We start from the raw sequence: 16,286 nt of genomic DNA, 5'->3' as shown, positions 1-16,286 counted from the left end.
CGAAACCCTGTCTTACAGTATTGTTACTGTGTTGAATCGGGTTTGTTTATGTTCCCCCCATACAAGAAAAACAAATCTGCTCAATAGTGGATATACCTCTCGCTGCTGCTGCCTCGTTCTGTTCCTGTTCCTACAGCAGTTTTTTTCCTCGTTGCATTATTAGAGTCCAGCTCTCATGTAAGAACCATACATTGTTTCACTTCTCCAAGAACAGTTCGGCAATAGCTAGCATGTAAACGAAGAAATAACGCTCCAAAATATCCCTAACCACATTGCAGGCGAGAAACGAGAAAGAGCCAACTGTCCTGCGTCTACATGCTTTCTTGCGATGAAGCCTTCCCGGTTGCGTCTAACGTGGCAATGACAGTCCTCAGCTGAGAAGCTCGCACCGACTTCCTTCCCGAAACAAGTAACAAAGGACAGCGCTCAAGCCGGCCCGCCGAACCCGCTTCTCAGCCCACCCGATGAGCATACAATCCCGAGCCGGCATGGCGTAATAAACACGACAAGAAGACTTCTTCGGGCCAAAGATGGCGGTAACGTAGATGGCAACGCGCGAACCGCTGTTTCCTGGAGCAAAAGGTCACGGGGTAAAAGCTGCAACCATCGACGGCTCCGCCGACCCCGCCCACAGAACGGGTGAAGAAAAAACAAATCACCCTCCGTCCACATCCTTCAAGGGAACATCTTTGAGCGCTCGCGGCAACGGGGGTCGCGGTGTAAATGGAGGGCAGGCGATTCTTAGAACCCAATAATCTCAGCTCAACCCTGTAATTCTGCCTGCTATCAGCGACATTCGGCGGCGCGAATACAGGTGCGGTTTGTTGGGAGGCAGACGCCAAATCGACGGTATATTAGCAGCGACATCGCGACACGTGGTGTCATTGAGCAGCGTCGCTGAAGATTCGGTTCCCACTCCTACCTTGTATAACTAATTACGCGGCGACAGAATATCTGGCGCCGACTGAAGTACCGGAAGGAACGTCGTATTAAGTAGTTATGGGGGACTATTAGCTAAGCGACTGGTTCGGGTATGTCGGGCAAGTATAATTGCGCAGATGATAACCGGAGAATTCCTGGTGGTATGTGGGAATCGTGTATGCTTGGCTATCCTTGCGTTCTGTAGGGCATTGTACCTCTGTGTGATTTTCGTAGTTCGTAGTCCATATTTACTGCCCAGTCCTAACCGAATGCATTCAAAACTTAGTTATTTCCATGTTTTGTGTGGGCGCGCAATGCGGGAGAACTATATATGAATCTTGAAATAAAATAATCGGGCATTTGTTACCAAAAACAATAAATTGAGGAATTCTACCGCGATGATGTTCCGTATTGGTGCCCGTGAAGCGCGAAATATAGATGTGTGAGCTAAGAGTTCAGACGTTTGAGCGTAGCCAATTAAACGATAAGTGCTGTAGGTTGAAAATGAGTGATCATGGAGACAAAACAAAAATACAAATAACGACAGAGGTTTGTGAAATTAATGGGGCGCATCCGGACTGGCCAGATATGGTCAAGAGAAATTACAGCAGATTCCCGGGCGAACGACGGAAGCACTTGTAAGCGGCGCTCTGTCCTTGACAAATCTTTTGTGTTTTCGTTTTTCGAAGCTTTACTAAGCAAGCTAGGCGTAATTAATACAGAATGTGCACAGTTCCGGGTTTATTGTGCGAATGATGTATCCGAGAAATCAGTCCGAGCGCACCTAACGCCCGAAGTTTTGAATATTTTTCTACTCGGACCATAATCTTGTGTTTAAATAGTTTTAGTGCGTCGATCCATAAGTATGATTTTATTCTTGTACCCATAATTTTATTGTTATTGATCTATGTTTCTAAGTTTGTAGGTCATGAATTTATGAATGTGTTGCTTTGGAGAAACCCATCTTAGTTTCCGAACCCATCCTTGCTGCCTACCCGTCGAGGCATGGGTCTCTCAACGGGTAGGCAGTTGTAGATGTAGCTACAGATGTAGTGATGAGTTGGTTGCGGGTAAATGGAGTCATAGGTTGGGTGCTAGGAGCTTGGTTTTGAGTATTCGGAGTAACCGAATGAATGTATAAATTCGTTTGCAACGTTTTTATAGCAGAGCATGCGTCGCCGAATCCATTTTGAAGGCCGATGACGTGTCGCTGCCATGGAGCAATCGTGACGTGGCGGCCGGCGTGGTCAAGAGGCCGCTGGCGTGAGATGTCCGACGCGGTGGAGATGAACGCCCCACCCGTGGCATCTGAAAGGAGGCGCCGCCGAGGTGTCATGACGCCACTGCTAGGACCGCAGGTGCACCGGTCCACGGTGCGTCCAAGAGCTGCCCCTCGAACCTTACGAGGATCGCTTTCGCCCACGCTGGCGTGGCGTGGATTACCTTGATGCTCGTGGATGATGCTTAGGAAAGCTTTGTGATTGATGCTCATGCATGATACTTGAGAAAGCCAGCAAACGCTGGCGCCTGATCCGCAACAGCATGTGTCAGCTTACGCAGTCAGCAGCTAGGACAAGAGCTGCAGGGCCGCTCTTCTCCTGGCTGCGTCACCAGTATTCGATCTGGTTTCGCCTGGTTTCGCCTGGTTCCGTTAGCCCTGCATGAACTGCCCCTCGTTGAACTCACCTTTTTGGTGTTCTCCCCTGACGTCAGCTATTTCCTTTCCGGCAAATTTCACAGGGATATATGTTGTGCGAAGGAAAGTTTGACATCCACCTGAATGCAGCCATACGGCTACAAACGACTCGCGCTACAAACGACTAGCCTCCTGCCAAGCTCAGTTGGCAGAGCGACTGCCCCGGTTAAGCGGTGGTCCCGGGTTCGAATCGTGCACCAGGACGATTTTTTTTCTTCAACTTCGAAGTTTCTGAGGAAGCTGCATAGCTTTCCTTTGTAGCCGTATGGCTGCATTCAGGTGGATGTCAAACTTTCCTACGCAGAAACTTACTCCACCTTGGGGATTTCCCCTAAATCTGGTCGATATATGTTGTTACTCTTTATCGGCGCCGTCTTTAGTTTTTCTTTAACAGGCAACGCATTCTTGAATTGTGTCCCCTTGTCGCCTTGGTTTGTTGGTTGCTTGCTTCTCCCAAAGAAATCGCACATACTTTCGCAGGGAAGGGGAAAATTATCGACAGATGAATTATGTACACAATGAGTGACAATGAGAGAGAATGGCAGAAAAAAGCTTGAACACGGTTGCGCAACCAAAAGACGCGGGAATAACAGAGAGACAGGCACGCGCAAAGCAAGAAAAAAATAGTTCCCGTGCTCTTGAAGCATAAATTGGCAAGATAATCGACCACACGCTGCACCTTAAGAGTGGATGGCAGACACTGTATCCCTGTAGAAAAAGCCCCAAAACCGTAGCACGGAGAGAATGATGACAGGAGTTGTTAGAGAAAGACAAACTTTGGAATGCCGCCGTTCTCCCTCCATCCGTCTTTCCCTTTTCCTCTTCGCCACCCTGTTCTCTTTTGGGGTGTTCTGCCATTGTTGTCGTAGTCTGTAAATGGTTTGCTTCTTTACTTTTCTTTCCTTTTGCCTCCTTCTACTGTTTTTTTATGCATCCTTCACTTCATCCTCTTTTCCATTTCACGGCGATCCTTTCTACCTTCTTTCAGACACGAATTAATTCTGCCGATCTCGCTCCTATTTTAGCTCATCCTTTCTGACGCCCACCTATTTCCTCCCCCTCTCCCTCGGGAATGGCATCAGCGATTGGTTTATGACACCACCCAATTATTCACCTATTGAGTTCCTGTTTACCGCCTGCATCCCAAAATTCAATTGTTGGCGCAAAAGCGAATACAAGTATCTGGAATCGCCAGCCAATTAACTAGAAAAGTTAATTTTGACATTGCAAAACGCAAACCAGGAAGGAATCTGGGCATAGTAGGATTATGAAAAAACGGAATACCAGTACCGGAGAAATAACAAGTACCCGCGAAATAACGCTCGAAATTTAAAAAAGTCTCAGTTTCGCCACCGCGACTGGCGCAGTCGTTTCCAACGTCAGTGCAAATTGTACAACACCGAGTGCACTTACTAGGTCAAAGTGCCCTTAATGCACGCTCGATGAACAACGCGCTCAGTGCCGCGGCTTCGCGCACGTGTTTGTAAACACGGCATTCGTCCATATATAAACGCGCAGAGTTGCGAGTGCTGGTCATGGGCCAGCAGAGCGCATAGCGGGACGAACGAGCTTTCGAGTCAAAGGCGCTTAAGCGTCAGCAGCGAAAGGAAACGGCACACGCCCTCTGAAGCAGAATAAGAGCAGCTTGCAGCTTGGACAGCGCTGTGAGAGATCTGAGTGCAAGATAAGGCGCGCGCGGGCATGCAACTCGAGAGGCAGTGAACTGTTGGTTCCTGCTGTGGCAAGAGCCCACAGCCGGTAATTTTTTGGGAGGAGGGACAGGGCAAACGGGGTTGTTTCTAATTCCTTAATTGCGGCCCAGAGCCCTCGCGGAACCTCCGAGGACGAAGAGAGGAGGAGGAGGAGGAGGAAGAGGAGGAGGAGAAGGAGGAGGAGGCGGATAACTTTAAACATGCAAACACATACATGGGGATGCGAGTGGCCCGCATCTGGGAACACTTCCCCGGTGGTTTTGTCGCTCACTTTTCATCGCGCCATCATGGACGTCAACACTTATCAAAACCGTTAACATAGAAGAATTACAAACTATTTTTCCGTGTTTAAATTGAAGCGCTGGCGCGGCTGGTCGGGTGTCACCCTTGCCAACAGAAAATCGTCGGATTGAGTGGCTGGATGGGTGTATTTAGTGAATAACCAAGATTGCGGCTGACAAGTGCATGGCTTTCTGAGCCCACCACCCTGATTTCGCTCCCCACCCGCCGATGTGCTTGAGTGGTTAAGGTGTGCTGCTGAGCCCAATGATGCGGGTCTCATCCCGGCCGCCGTGCCCGCTTTTCAGATGGAGGAGAAAAGCGCAACGCCCGTGTGACGACACTTTCGCGAACGCTAATGGTCCCCAAGTGGTCAAAATTAATCCGGAGTCCTCCACTATGGCACGCTGCTTAGCCCAGGTGTTGTTTCGGTGCACAAAACCGCATAAGCAAAACTCCGTAGTGTATTTTCGGCCTACGAGTCTACTCTACAGGCGGGAATTCGAAGGCTTCACTGTCGGAGGCTTCGTACGGGTTTTGTGTGCGCGAGTGCAGCGATGTGGCAATCTCCTACGGCTCCGTTTGCCCGGCAGAACATCCGGAGGTATTCAGTTTGGCCGTGCACTGTCCACTCATGTCCTTTTCCACTGCACTGTTTTTTTTCCACTCATGCTGCACCCTTTTTGGCTAAAAGGGTGTAAAAAAGTTTAGTATGAAGAGTTGCCAACAGGTGACGCGCGAGAGGTCGGAACACCGGAAAATTGAATTTAGTTGGTCAAACCTTCATTGCCTTCATCATGGGAGCAGCGATAGAGGAGGGAAAGAGCGTGAGGGGTGGGAGGGAAGAGAGAAGATAATATTACCTGACGGATAGTCACGAGACTATCGTCTTTTGACGACATTGCCAGCGAAACCCGCAGACGGGCGGACAATGTTTTGGGGGGTTTACTTTTGTTCTAACGCATTCTATACCATATACGCACATGCACGCAAGTCCGCTTACGTACATGTGCGGAAATAGAAATAAATACGCAGAGCAGAAAATAATGATGATGAAGATGCTGATAATGACGACGACGATGATGATGGTGGTGTGTGTGTGTGTGGGGGGGGGGGGGTTGAGGGGTTATTATACGGACGCACTCTCTAAGGCGGAGTTCTTTAGGAGTCTAACTCGCTCTTGTGTTTATAAATGCCGAAGGAAAGCCTTTCGCCACCCAGTTTTACAGCGCCACTGAGTTTTGCAGCGAAGCTGTGTATGCCTAATACCCCAGTTCTCGCCCCGGTGTGGAAGGAAGACTCGGTAACTTGCGTCAATGTATGAAAATAAAATAATAATAAAAATAAAAAAGCAAGACTTCAGGGCATTTTTATTTATAATGTCTTATACTGACCCCGGGAAAAATGTCTTCCCAGCAATGCATATGTGTCTAGTGGTGCAGCTCACATTAACGAGATCGGTTTAAGCTTGGTTTTCGTAAATTGGCTTTTCCTCCTTTTGGGTTGCGCAGTGAAGCATGACCATCTACCGAGGGAGTGTGGTTACAGCCCCACTTATACTCGTCTCCACCACTGCCACCTTTTTCCCGCACCGTGTATTTTTGTTGTTGTTGTTCCTCTACTGATGACACATACCCACGTTGGGGATTGGCCAAGAAACTGGGTAGCTTATTGGTCTAACACAGCCACCTCATAGCACTATAAAATCAGCCTGCAGAATTTGTAGAATTGAATCGCAGAAATGGCCACGGAATTATCTAATAGAATTGGATATGACCTTGTTAGCAGGACAGGCATCTGGTCTCTGAAATTTACTGGTCGGCAGGCAAGGCGTCTATTTTTATGCGTGCGCTTGCCATTTTTATGCATGCACTATTGAGGAAGGGGGTGGCTTGCACGTGGAGACAGGTTTCACGCGCTCACAGTTGACATACCGGTTCTGCTGGAGGGAGATTTCAACGGAGACGTGTCATGGTCGTATGTTACGTGGCTGCCGTCCTCCGTGATCGAGCTGTTTGGGTTGGTGTGTTACATAGACGGAGGTGCCTACAACGTGGGACGGGCTAAACGGGAAGGGCGTTTCGGGAATGGGTTCGAATAGTACGGATTTAAGCGGGAATGGGTTCTTCAGGATACACCTAAACAGACCGCCCCATGTTTGCCTGCCAGAAAAAAATATCTAGTCCTTCCAAGTTTCATTCAGCTAATTAGCTAGGAAGTAGGCTCTATCAGTTTCAGTTTATTATTCATTCCAAAAAAGTAGTACAGTAATATTAATATACAGACGAGGGTCCCAAAGTTAAAAACTGTAACGGGATCGTACATAGAAATAGAAATAGAAAAACTGTAACTGTATCGTACAGCCTGTAAAAGGCTTGTCTATAACACAGATTTCGTACTCTCAGCCTTATCCTGCCCCGCCGGTGCGGGATTTGAATAAAACTACTGCGGAATTCTGAAGTCTTAGCCCTTCGCTTTTGCCTCCGACATGTTTGGAACGAGTATGTTTCGGCAGTTTTCGGATGTGGCTGGTTGAAGTTGAAATCGCTGTTATAGACAAGCGTTTTACCGACTGTACATAGAAATTCTATTTCGTGCACTTCTTGCGCTGCGCCGAGCTTCGCTGGTCATCTCCTACTTCAGAGAGTATAACGGCACTGATTTCTTTTTTTGTTTGTTTTGAGTATGCGGGCGGCCAGAAATATGCCATAAATGTTCGTTTAGTGGTTGCCCAGACATTCAGATGTGGTGAACCAAGTATGCGGGCTATGTTCATGCCGCTAAACATGCAAATCCTCCTTCCATATACGTGTTCCGTGGTACTTCGTGCTCTTCATTGCATTTTATTGTCAGTGATAAAATAAGCGGGCACAAACACAACCGCGTCATCGTCACAATCCCGTGGCAGGCCAACTACTTGTCAGTTCCCATTGACCGCGACGCGTCACGTGGCCTTGAACGCTGAATTGCGGGCGCCTCGCGAGATGGCGCAAGCTGGTCTAAGGCGCGTAGTTTGAACTTGGGGTTATAAAAACATGCTGCTCTGGAGTCCAGCACTAAAAAGGTGGTCAGCGAGCCGCTCGCCAGGCTGTTGTAGTGACCGCCGATAAGCTGCCGGGTAAGCCGAGACGCCGATCCTGCGACCTAACTAAACCCTTCGATTCTCATTTGACGTGTTGTACTGTGATAATACGGGTAGCTGAGTTCTTAACTGTTCTAAAACAACGACCAGCCACTGTTTTCGTCTTGCTCACAATGCGGAAGACTCAGCCACACAGCAGAGCCACTTATGATATTCCTACGCAGGTCGCATCGGAGTAGTGTGCACAATCGTATGAGCTGTCAGATATTTCTCTTTCCCTCTCTTGTTGTTCTTCTGTAGCTTTTTCTTACGAGCTTACTGATAATAACTTGTTTAGAGGCATAATCTTTTCGCAAACAGGATACAACTTTACCGCACGTATGTTAGGGGTGGTGAGGCCGCGCGTGCAGGAGCCTAAAAAAGAAGATGCGTCGACTTTTGATTCCGTTTTCAGACCGAGCTTATTGGGAGAATCTCGAGAGAAGGAAAAAGAAGTATACATAGAAAAGAATGGGGAGGGTTGCTGCAGGCATCCCTTGCAACATAAGCTTTCATTCTGAGCAGGCGGCGGGGGAGCGTCCTTGTTCATTTCGTAGCGTTCACGGAAGCACTCCGCGCAGAACACACGCGCAATGGCCCCGCAGGTCGCAGCGCATATATAACACTCGTATAACTCGTATATAATACTCGTAACACTCGTACTATATAACGAACCCCGGAGACTGCTTCGAAGGCGCCTGCGGCGATCCTACTAGGTGTCGAGTGACGGGATCCAGGCGCTTTCGGAATTCACTGAAGGCAGGCAAGCTGTCTTGAACTCCGCCTGCGTGGGGCGCCGACGCTTCTCCCGTCTCGTCTCTTTCGGTGGCTGCAGCACCTTACAATAAAATGCAACACCATTTACCACAGAGTATGATGTGCACCTTGCTCCAAGCAGAAATTTGTCTGTACGCACATTTTACCTTTGCGATGCAGTGCCATCGTGACCGGGATTACCCGCCTCCTATTACTGGCGGATGATCTTATAGAGGGCTAGTTAATGCGATCGTGAGGCCGCTCGCACGTCATCCTATTCCTAGCCTATCCTACGAGCTCACCTTACCTCAACGGCCACAAATGTGGAGCGGAATTATGATTTCTATTTTCAAACAATTTACCTGCTCGATTATCAGTTCCTGACCATCAGCGGACTGCCGGAACACCACCCGGAACAAGATTTCCCCGTGCATGATGAACAGAATCGTAATCCCCCTCTCCATGAAGGACGATGACGTACCATCCACTATTCGCTGTCGCGAGGATTGTATTCGTGAGTGCGTGGCTCGCGAATGCATTAATGACGGCCTGACGTCGTATTTTCTGCCCTTACTTATTGTTTTTAACGCTGCATTGACTCCAAATTTTTTCTGTTCCTTGGCGAATTTCGAGGCTTTTTTTTTTTTTTTGGTGTCGGTTTTTCTCGGCGTCACTTTTTTTTTTTAACAGATTTCTACTGACGGGGACGTGCAGTTAAAAAAAAAAACTTCTAGACGGGCAGTGTGCTGACTGACAGCAGAGTGCTAGAACTGTCCCCACACTTCGTTGTCCCGCTTCGAAAGCTTCAGCATTATACAGCCGCCTAGCCAAGAATGAGCATGCCATAGCGAGAAGCTTTGTCGCTGAGTATTCGAAGTACTGGTGCAGACAACAGTCGAAGAAAAAAAAAACTGTCAGTCTCTTTGGTAAGAAGCCTAAAGCGTAGTTTAGGTGTAAGTCATCATGATCATCATCATCATCACCAGCCTATCTACGCCCACTGCAAGTATTGTAAGTATTGTAAGGTGTAAGTATTGTTTCGCAAATTCTTTTGCGCACAGTCTTAACCGAACGTAGTTTTATAAAACATATGACGTTAGATGCAGCGTTGGTCGTACGTCATCATGAAGCTAACGTGTCAGTAATGTTACCACTCTGGTCAAGCCATTTGTAAAGTGCACGTCCTCTCTCCGTGCCTCTATATGACTTTGGTAGGCAGAACCTCAGCCCCATTCGTAGCGTACGTTGATGACGTTGTCATTCTGAAGCTGACACGGTGTCTGTCACCACCTCGGTCATTTATCAGCAAGAACGTGTAAGTTCTCGATTCGTCCATTTATTCGCAAATGATAGGCAGAAATTATCGTCGTACATTGCTACATTCATCGCGTTTCGGGGTGGCAGAACACTATCAGTGGCGCATACGAGAATTCCGCATCTTGTAGAAAGACGCAAACGCTTGCCCTGTCTCAGCGACACAGTGCAGCTCGAGGATAGAAATAATTCAAGAGCACGTCCCTGGGGACCGCGTCAGTAGCACAGGCTGCCGCTCCAGTATGGCATTTCTGACGCCTGTGATTTCACCAGAAATAATAAAAAATACAGTATATTGCACCGACTGGGCTGTTGAATGGGTGGATACGGGTCGGTGTATGAGACCGTTGGTAAGTGCGAATAGTTTCCTGTTTGTTCTTCAACCCCGCCATCGCTGCTTCGTGCGGTACATGCGTCCGTCCGGCGGGGTTACAGAGTAGAAAAAATGTGGGAACAGGTGTAGAAATTAAACCGCTCTTTGATTGTCCTTATTCATATTGCATTACCGCTTGTCTCCTGAAGTGTTCTGTTAGCACGACGTCTCATTAGGTTAACAGATATCAGATGTCTTGCGGAGCAATTATGAAGCGAAGTTTCTCATCGCAGTTTATGAGCACCGACTTTCTCTGCCATGCTCCTACAGGGCCCAAAGAGCACCATCGCGAAAATTATCGGTTCTTGTCATAGCCTACGCAAAGGCCTTATTTAAAGCGAGACAAAGTAACGGTCTTTTACTACCGCTATATTTCGATTATTGAGCAAATACAGCCTTCGCACTCCTGGAGCGTGCCCTTATAGTGTTCTGTCTGGAATTTCCCTCCCTTTTTGTCCTAACACCACCGCTTCAACCATGCAAAGACTCTGCTTATCATCAGAATCGCTGGGCCATTTCGCCACCCAGTTTCTTCTTACTCTCTTATTTTTTGCATGTCTTAGTGAAAACGGTTCTGTTAGACAAAACGAAAAAAAAAAGAGAGATCAACGTTTCAGGGTGTAATACCGCTACAACCTTGCTTTTCTCTTTGTACTAATTTGTCTAAAAAGGTGTAAGCGAGTGACAGCTAACACTTGCGTCTACTTGCTTTGTGCTATCCCACCTGCTCAGAAGTAAGCGGACGTATGCACGGGGAATAGATCGAAAACGTGGCACGTGGAGTACGCCACGCGCGCGTCAAGACGGAAAACTACCTGATAATGAGTGTCCCTATACCTAAGTGCGAGTTCTAAATGCGTAGTGTGCGGATTGCGTAAGCTGTCATTCTGGCCGACGTGCAAAAATGAGCAAGGGGCAAGAAGTGACAGCTGACGCTCGAGTGCTCGAGAGGGAAATACAGAGCCCCGAGTAATCGCTGTTCAGCTATTCCTCTCTTGACCACTCCATTAAGTTTGGAGTCACGTTACTGCTGTTCAGGCTGCCAGTGTGTTTTTTTTTTTTCCAAAGCGAGAAATTAGTTCAGAAAATTGCTGCACGAAGAAGCTTAGAACCTTCGCAACAAAGCTCCCATTACGCGCTTTGAAAATAAGAGCCACGTTTCGCTGATTATTTGCTCTGGTTGCTGAAGTTATTGAACGATGAGTATATAGTAAATTTCGAAAAGCAAGGTTAAGCTTTTGGCGAAGTAATTCGCGTTTGCGGTTATATTGAGTGATGACACAAAATGCTAGTATTGTACGTACACAGATTATGCCCACGTCACCAGAAAAGTGACTGGAGATAAAAGGCCCCCCAAAGTCGCATAAAAAATTTTTGAAACTAATGTCGCAATTTCCACGCCATTTTACCCGCAACGTTCATAGCTACAGCTGAGGCATGTCCTAAAAAGCAAAGGCTATCTCATCCTCGTTTTTTCTAAGTTTTTTTTTTTTTTTTTCACATCGCACTGCTTTAAGAGCAGTTGTCACCTAAAGATCTAAAGTTAGCGTACCCCTCTCTTTAGTGGCGGTTGAGTTGCGAATGCAAGTTTTTTCATTGCGAAGGAAATTACTTGCGACGTCATCGACCATGACGCTGAAAAAGTCGGTCAACGCACCCCCGTTAGGGGAGGTGCACGAAGCCGACAACTCACACAACAGCTTCATTTCGCTATAAAGTCGGCCTTTTAGTGCGCTTGGCATTACTCCACTTCCCCCGTCAACCTATTTATCAGGCATAGCACGGCAGCTCGGTGTGGTCACCCTCGCGATCATATCCCGGTAAAGAAAAGGTTCCGCTGATTTCTGTAACACTCACAGAAAAAAAAAGGGTGTAATTGAAAGCCAATAACAAATTACAAAAACCATCATTGCGTTACTACATTCGCTCTTAAAAGCTGATTTAGACCACTGAAATTACGGAATAATGTGGCTAATCGCAACAAAAGCGTTAAATATTTCACCACTTGCTATACTTAAATATTTATTTAGAAATACTTGAACTGCGTTACGTACAGGCCCGCTCCCGGGACTCGCCATGTCCTAACGATAGTGAAGTAGGAAAATACACGTAAAATAAGTGCTAGAAGTATTTGGCCACTCTATACATTCTCTTCGTTTGAGTGGCCTGATTACATTCTCAAGGCAGGCTTTCAAGCGGGAAGCGTATTTAACGCCACCGTTTCTTTGCGCACCAGAAACGTTTCCTTTCCGCTGTTTTGTTTCGAAAGCTCCTCACTCCAGCCCAGGCGTATCCGATTGTGTCTTGGTTGCCCGCACAATATGGCTTTTTTTTTTTTTTTTTTTTTTTTTTTTACAGAAAGAGATCAAAGCTCCTCCTTGTCCTCAACATTAACAGCTTTCCGTATTTCTTGGTGTCACCCGCTTCCTTAAATTAGGGTGCACTGTCGGAAGATATGGGGAGTCGACTCATGAGAGCCAACAAACCCCACCGAATCCACAGGGCACAGGTGACAAAGGGGGTGGCCGTCTGATGTGCGGCTTTCGCCGACCAGAGCGGCAAGAATGAGCAAGAGCCTTGAACGAAAAACAGCACAAAGACTTATATTTAGACAGGCAAGTTACAAACACAAGCACGAGATAGCGGATCGATAATGACAGACAATTTAGATGAAATTCAAATACAAGAAACAGTCCAATTAGGCCAAATGATACAAACAGGAGCGTTAACAAATGAATATTACGAATCGGAGCAGTTAACTAAAAGAAAATGAACAGTTCGATGCATATGAGAGACAGAGTCCCATCATATTCACCGACCGGGCCGGACGATGCACCGCTGTCGGAGGCGAGTCGGCTACCTGGGAAGCGTGGCTTCGCTGTAGGCCAGGCCGTCCGAGACGATCACGGTCATTCAAGGCCCGGGAGCACGTTGGAGTCCTCCAGGGCGCGGGTCGCCGATGGTGTGATGTACAAACTGGCAGGTGCAGTTGTCAATCACGACGTCCAAACGTAGCTGGTTTGCTGAGGCGCGGCTTCTCTTTTTATAACCGTGCCAGCGCGGAGGGGGAGAGTACAACATACAACGCGCCCGCCGCCGTCAGCGAATAACTTCACTCTTCTCCCTTCTAGAATCATCGCCGCTCTTTAGCACTGGCAAGGCCACGCGCACCTCCTCGAAAGTACTGGAAGCTTCGACGAAACCGGAGCGGCGGAGGTTTTATTTTTGTTGTTTTCTTGCCGGCGAGCCGGCGGGTGATCGTATTACCGTCGCTTCGTTCGAGAAAGTTCCAGCCCTTTCTCGGGCCGAATAGAACCCAACTGGATGAATCGGACGACTGAGGAAGAGTTAGGCGCTGTACAATAAAATGAAAAATTTATACGATACTTTTAGACGTCGTACGCTCGAGTTTGTGACACTTGGGCTGTAGTCAATGGACTCAACCTGCTTAAAAGCTGAAATTTCATTTGGTGCGAACTTCTTTGGTGCCAATTTCTATAGGCGCGATCTATACATGATTTAATATTTCAAAATCGTTTGTCGGGGTAGAGGAAGCCACACTAAGTGTGACTGTAAGCGTGAGCTGCAGCGGAAACACAGAGGGTCGCCTTTTAATCGAAAGTGTCCATTGGGAATATATTCCACACTCGCGCACGTGAAGAAGATCTCAAATAGAAGCCGCGGAAGACAGACACATCTACAGCTTTTTAACCTGGTCTACAAGACCAATATTCGTAAAAAATTGGCCGCGTATCTGCTCCTGTCGTTGCAAATGTCGTCAAAAGACGATAATCTTTATCGACTTTTGCCAAGTAAATGCCTCCCTTCGCTTTTCCACCCACCTCCCCTGTTGTTCGTCTTGCGTCACGCTCCTCCCAAGGTAAAGACGCCAAAGGTTTGCTTAAATCATTTTAAATTTCCCGCGTTCCACTGCTCCAAACCGGGAGTCTCGATGCCAACGCTGCCGTACGGCGAAGACGCGTGTGAATCGAGGCGCCCTACTTCAACGTTTATAGAACCGCGTTTCCCTAGTCCACGTGCGTTCCAAGCAGAACGTGGAACCTATCTAGTGGAACCTTTCGTAACTGTTGCCAGTTGATTTCTTAAAATGGCGCCAGAAGCTACAGTGGCGCGGGCGACAGCAGGCGACGGCGGAGTGATATTTTTTTCTTCAGTTGATGAAGTATTTAATCTCGCCAAAATCAAACATGTACGATTTTTTTTAAAGGAACGCTGCAAATATCACTTCTGTATTAATTTGTTGTCTTATATATGCGTAATGTCTTGCTGTTCTTCAACAATATTGACAAGTATGAACATTATACCGGACTTAGACGGGCACATTTAGCTGTGACTACATAAGACTATTCCGCAGGCATTGTTTTACTTTGGCTGGGTGGCTGAATCGAGTCACAGACAGACAGACGGACAGACAGACATACAGACAGACCAAAATGTCTGGGTTTAAGTAGCCCAAGAAAGACTATCGTCTTTAAAAAACTTTTTTTCGGGATGCGAGAACGGGCTAGAGCACACAAAAAGTGTCCGAGTGCGTATGACAGGACATTTTGTGCCGAAGTGTGCAAGTGGATCGTTAGTGCGGGGCATGCCGTTCTACGACAAGCTGTTTTGGCTTCAAAGCCGAACTGGAGACTGCTGCAACGGGCCGTTAAATTCTGAATGGGACGAAGAAATAGCCGTTTGTGGAATCCTACACGCTTTGCCCGTTTTATTGCGGTAGTACCGGGAAAAATGGTGCTGATGGGTTCGAGACTAACTTCTCTGCGGGTATAAAAAAATGCCCACAATTTCGCTGCTCGACAATATTTTTATAGGCAGCTGTGCAGTGCTTGTCGGTGTGGAGCGTGTTTTAATGTCTACTTTATATTTCTACTTTTACTTCCTAAAGTTCTCTGCGAGCAATAATTTCCATATACCCTATTATAACAATAAAATGTGTTAACAGCTGCACTTATCCATTTTTGTAGAAACACTGGGCGTTACACCATGGGTGCTATAGAATCAACGTCAGAGAATGCTTATGCATTGAGAAAGTCTCAACTGCCGCCAACAAAGCTGACTACGAACTCTTGCAGTGTAGGGGTACGTTTCTCGCGAGCAACGCAAGAAGTTTCTGGCCTCTTGTGTAACGCGACGCGTTACCAAGGAACATCTTCGACGTACTCACACCTGCTTCTAAAGACTGAGTCATGCGGAAAGGCCTGCCGGCGGCTGTCCTTGTCGCTTCCTCCGCTGAAAGCCGAACCGTGTACAACCGCCTCGCGTGTTGTTAGGGGTGAAGGTCTCGTGCGGAACCTAAAACTTCACGCCTTTTTCTTAAAGTACGATAGTCCTACATATGCTACGTAAACGCGAAACTTTGTCTGTTTGCCTGTCGTTTGATTCAACCACCCGGTCAAAAAAAAAAAAAAAAATCAGTTGGAGAAATTCTTGAACATGAAATGACATAGGACAGAACGTTCCAACTACTAACACTGCCGCCCTGGTTCATACATATCCGCATTGTTCATGGTGAAGGAAACCCCAAGCATATCTGAAGCAAAATACAAGCGCATAATCGAGCGCACCATCATTCTTTTTCAGGATACAGGCTGGATTTTTTTACGATAACAACAAAAAAACAACAGGATTAAGAAACGGTGTACAAAAGAGTTGCGGTAAAACCAAGCACTGAAACAAAAGAAGCCCGCTCGAGCTACTCCAAGCACAAAACCAATAAAAGTTCGCTACGGATGGGGAAGAGAGCAGTGCGAACGCGGGGAAATTGCGTTGAATTCAGCAAACCTCTATCGCATTCATCACGGGAGGAGCGGGAGAGGAGAGAAGGGCATGAGCGGTGAAAGCGAGAGAGGGAACAGAATGTTACGGGGCAGGAGCGGGAAAATGCTATCGTTTTTCGGCGACATTTTCAGTGAAACAAGTAGATAAGCGGCCAGTTTTTATATTCAAGTAGCATTCTTGGACGACTTCACCCAGATTTTGGTGTAGACAGTATCTGTCTAATAGTTTTTTCCACAGATAAGAGTCACTTTACCCTACAAGCCTATGAGGAATGGGGAGAAAGGAAAGGAGGAACTATCGCGGAAGGGGGGG

The 16,286-nt window shown here is 47.2% G+C and overlaps 1 protein-coding gene across 5 annotated transcripts in view; it reads left to right on the top strand.

Moving 5' to 3' along the window:
- LOC144174784 (sodium-dependent dopamine transporter-like) overlaps positions 1-16,286 on the top strand; it is a 126,514-nt gene that overhangs the window by 13,181 nt on the left and 97,047 nt on the right. The gene's annotated exons all lie outside the window — the stretch shown is intronic.

This window comes from Haemaphysalis longicornis, unplaced genomic scaffold (genome assembly GCF_048455015.1).
Source record: "Haemaphysalis longicornis isolate Haplotype H1 unplaced genomic scaffold, Haemaphysalis longicornis Haplotype H1 scaffold_3, whole genome shotgun sequence".
In the NCBI taxonomy this organism is placed as follows: Eukaryota; Metazoa; Arthropoda; class Arachnida; order Ixodida; family Ixodidae; genus Haemaphysalis; species Haemaphysalis longicornis.
The sequence above is the reverse complement of the archived record's forward strand: the minus strand, read 5'-3'. Positions and strand labels throughout refer to the sequence as shown.